Source organism: Apis dorsata, unplaced genomic scaffold (assembly GCF_000469605.1).
Source record: "Apis dorsata unplaced genomic scaffold, Apis dorsata 1.3 scaffold_264, whole genome shotgun sequence".
NCBI lineage: Eukaryota > Metazoa > Arthropoda > Insecta > Hymenoptera > Apidae > Apis > Apis dorsata.
In genome coordinates, this window is record NW_006263542.1 from 48626 (window position 1) to 53520 (window position 4895).

Below are 4895 nucleotides of genomic sequence, written 5' to 3' on the forward strand. Positions count from 1 at the left end.
ACTTTAATTGATCAATCAAAGCGAATGAAATATTGGCAATGGCCTATTGGCAATTATTTATACAACGCGCGGAACGAACAGTTTACTCGAGAAAACTGATTTGTTATTCTATATAACGTTTATCGTGCTAAATAATTCTGGTTGTTTGTAATAATTATAGCGGATAAAACGGGGGAGTAAAATATCTCTCTTCTCTCCGGAATACAACCTAACTATTCTCCAACATTGGATTGATATTCGATGCAAATATTTGTTAAATACCATTTGGGAACATTGGTGAATAATAAAACAAGGCTTCGCCTTTTTCCACCGCTCTATTTCGCCGAAATTTCAGAGCAATTAGAATCGAACCGTGATCAAAGATATTCAAATTTCATTTCGAATTTGCCAATTGGGGCAAGAAATTGGACGGGCCGAAATTCTCGTCCGCGCGAGAACTCTTCGCTTCGTTTCCGATAGAGAGAAGACGGTTTGACGCATCACTTTTTTTTCGAATTTTTATCGTTCCTCGTGGATCCTTTCGGGAAACACGAAACGGATCGCTGCGGGGTATCCGCGTCGGAAAGGAAACCGGTGAACCAGATCCGAGATAAAGAGAGAAAGAAAAGGAATGCGCGCGTACACGGCGGCGGAAGAAAAAAAAAAGAGCACGGGGAGGGAAAGGAGGAATGCGGAAGAGGAGGGGAGGGAACATAATCGGAAATCGAAGCGGCGTTCGCATCCCTAACGAGTCGGCTTTTAATAACCTCGCTCTCGAAAATCAACGAAAATTCGCCGGCCACGCGCATTCCGCTTTTTTCCTCGACACACCCTAGCTTTTTTCCTCCGCTCTTCGACCTCTATCCGCGATGCGCGAATATAACGCAAAAACGTATCAATGTAATCGTACAAACGTTTCATTGGAATGAAAAAAAAAAAAAAAAAGGAAAAAGAAGAGAAAGAAAGAAAGAAAAATCGAAAGATCGATACGAAACGCGGATCGCAATATCATATACGAGTCGGCGAACAATCTCGTGGAACAAAGAGCGCTCGGTGCGGCGGCGCATCGATTCACGAGACTACTCATTGTCGCGCACCTTGATGAACCCTGAACGCGCAGGAAGCGAGAACAAAGCTCCACGGGTGGTCCAGTTTGAAGTGGAAACCCTTCTGAAGAACGAAACGAAGAACGCCCTTGAAACGATGGGAATGGAGATTCGGAAAGAGAGGGAGAGAGATGAAAGGAAAAGGAAGAGAGGGACAGAGAAAGTTGGACTACCGAATCAACGTTTATCTCCCCAACGAGTTGGCTTTTAATGGGCTGTTCGAAAACTGTGCGAAATAATCTGAAACCTCCCCGTCTCTGCGGGCAGCGCAGGGAACCGGAGGAGAAGAGAGATAGATAGGGGGAGAGAAGGTAATACACAATCGGTGACTGTTACGGTGGTAGTAATTGTACCGACGCCGGTGGTTGTGCGGGGTTTAGGAAAGGCAACGAGGGGTCGGCCAAGCCCCAACGACAATACCTTACGGTTCAGCGCACACTCGGCTCGGAATCATCGAGTTTGAATCCACTAGCGCGGCGGCGCGTTGATCGCGGATGGCGGTGGTGGTGACAGTGAACCCAGTTCCGGCCATGGCCAAACCCTCCGCGGCTCTGTTTAAACTAGACACGTGGCCCCGTTTACGTTTCGAGGGGTGCGCGCACCCCGTGCAATCGGCGATCGGTGCGAGTGCACGCGCGTTCTCGTTGGTCCTTTGAAAACCGAAATCAAATACATTTATTCGAGCGGCACGGGCCCGGCCACGGGACTCGTCCTATTGTCGGCCGCTGTCACCCTGGAAGAGATCGCGCGACTTTATTGGCCGTTTAACAATCGGAGGGGACTTGGAGTTACGACAGAAATCGCTTCGGGATTTCATAGCTGACGCTTTCGCGATTAAGGATTTCGAGATTACGCGACTCTCTTTAGGCACCTCCCTGCGACTTTGGGAACTGTGCACTGTTTGTTGTTGGTCTCGTTTGCGCGAGATTGTGGGGTGGTATGGACGGAGATCGGTTCGAGAGGGTGGAGAGAGAGTTTTGCAAATTATGCTTGGGATAATTTGTTATAAAAAGAAAAAGAGAAAAAAAAAAAAGAGAGAGGGGAAAGAAGAAAGGAACGGAAGAGAAAGGAAAAGGAAAAGGGTCTTGGTTGAAAAGATAAGAATCCCGCGGAGGTTAAAGTTGCTTTTACGTTAAAAAGAAGATTATACCGGGATTTAATTCCGGGTATAGCGGTACACTCGAATTAAACGTCCCGGAAGTCATCGTGGAGAACACTTGAGCACGAGGAGACCAGCAGTCGTAATTCCGGTATCTAACAAATAAAATACCGGAGCCGGCCCCCTCTCTTTATTCCAACCGGCTGTAAATATGCAAATTGTCGGCACTATCGTCCTTCCTTCTTTGTCTAAAGGATCCGAACCGAACCGACGGCGCGGCGGCGCGGCAACGGTGTGGCTTGGCGGGGGCGGCTCGACCGATGAGATTCAATTTACTTCCACCAAAATGGTGTACGTGATAATACACTTTGGATGCGCGGCTACCCTCCGTTATATTATTGCCTCGGTAATAACGTGACAGTAATTTGTATGCAAAATCATTTCCCTCTGAGGTATTCGCGCGCGTAAACGTTCGCCCCGGTAACTTTTCTTTGTTTGCACACTCCAACTATCGTCCAAACTTGATAAATAAACGATATTCCCGTTTAAGATGTTTTCGTCTCTTCCTCTCTCTCTCTCTCTCTCTCTCTCTCTCTCTCTCGCACGAGCGACGTTATCGATGCAACATGGGCATAAACGAGACGGGTGAAATCTGGAACGCGAATGGGAAATTACTTGGCAAGCGTGGCGCGCCTCCATCGCGGTTTTTGGTGGCAGTGTTAGGGAAGTGTGCCATCATCATCGGTACACGAAATTCCAATGTTCCGCAATCTAGATTCGTACGTTGATATATTCTTGGAACATTTTATTAAATTTATTGCAAATATATTAATGCGAAATTTGAACGCAACAAAAAAAGTACACTTCTTCGTATAAATATATCGTAATTCCAAATATTAAGGCTTCCTTTTTTTATCGATCATTTCTATCATCTGTCCGGTCAGGATTTGAAGAAACAGAGAACTCGCGGTTGCAACTCACGTAATATACCGCTATCATCGGTCTCGGGCCAAGGAAACAAATGCCGCGAGAGGGAAACAGGCGGAAGGGGAGGAAAATTTATTTTTCGATCCATCCAATTGTATTTTCCTAAGTGGAGGCTCGTGCTCCATCGATACCTCATCCAGACGAGCTTCCTCCTTATCTCGAGTTAACCGAGTGATGGATGTCGATCTCTTTCCAATTCCTACTACGCTATACTACGAGAGTATATATACTCTTCCGCGAAGCGGGGGAAGAGGAATGGCGCGGGATGTTGAGCGCGCGATCACGCGGGCGCGCACGTTTCCTTCTCGTGTTCGAGTTGGATGGAGAGGAAAGGAGAAGAGCGGCACAAATAAATCTAGCCCCGTTGGCCGATCCTCCTCCTCATGAAGTCCTTTCTCAGGATCCACGGGATTCCTCCAGGATCGGGGGAATACATGCAAAAGGGGGAAACCGAATGGAAAAACTATCCTTTTTGGACTATTCTCCCTGGGTACTCGCGATAAAAGGTTTCCCCTCTATTGCTACTTTTGTGTAATTCCGCCCCGTGTATCCGCGGTTTCTACTTTCAACCAACTATCCTCCTGCTATCTCCGTACCGAAAGGAGATTTACGTCCCGAACGTTCTTATTTAAATTGCGATACAGGGGTTTACAGGGGATAACGGGAAGGGAAGAAGGAATTGTGTATTTTTTTTCTTTTTCCTTTTCTTTTTTTTTTTTTTTTTCTTTGTTTCGCGCAACATAGCGTGTAACAAAGTTACACGCGATCGAGAAAGTAATACGATTTTGCGAAGGGAGGCTAACCAGTGATCGTGATTGATCGAGGGATGTGAAAAATGTATACAAGTGTACGGTACAAGAGCGGGATCAAGGGATAGTTCGAAACAGCTCACGTTCATAAAAATCTATATTGCGTTCGTTTACCTTTTATCCCATCCTCCCATTTATTTATTTATTTATTTATTTATTTGCGACGAACGGGAGCATCCGCAAAACAACAAGAATTGAACGAGGGAAGAGTGAAAAATATGTAATAATTTTAGAGCTGATAACAATCATCTAGCCGAGTATTTTTTTTTTACCAATTAAAAGTTACCTCATTGACACAGAAAATGTAGTTTTCTCGCACGATGCGCGGCAAAAGTATCACAAATTCCACGGTTGGGTTTGTTTCGCGATCTTCAACGAACCGTCAAAGCTTTGTGGCACGGTTACCTCGTTTCGAAAAAAAAAAAAAAAAAAAGCGTTGAAATCGTTGAAAAAGTCGGGCTTTCGCGGATAAAAATGTAATAAATTACGAGATTGTATAAATGAAATTTCACTTTCTCGCGATTTAAACGAGTCACGAATCAAAGTTAGGAAAGAGCGGAAGCGACATTTTCATCGCCACTTTCATAGTGACGAGACGAGACTTCTATTGATGATAGAAGCTCTTTGGAAAGGAAACACTCGTTCCATTCCCTAATGCACATCCACGCCACGGATATTACGCGTAATAACTTCGCGCCACGAGCTATCACCGTATATTTTTGTATATTTTGCAGAGAGAGAGAGAGAGAGAGAGAGAAAGAGAGAGGGAGACAAAGCTCCCCCAGGCGCGATCTCGGGTTATCGGATGAAACTGAATACGCAAAAGCAGCGGTATCAAAAACGCCGGAAACCAGGCGTTACGTGGGGCGCGGCGACAAATAAAACGGGCAATTTCAGTGAGACTTCCGGGGGGGG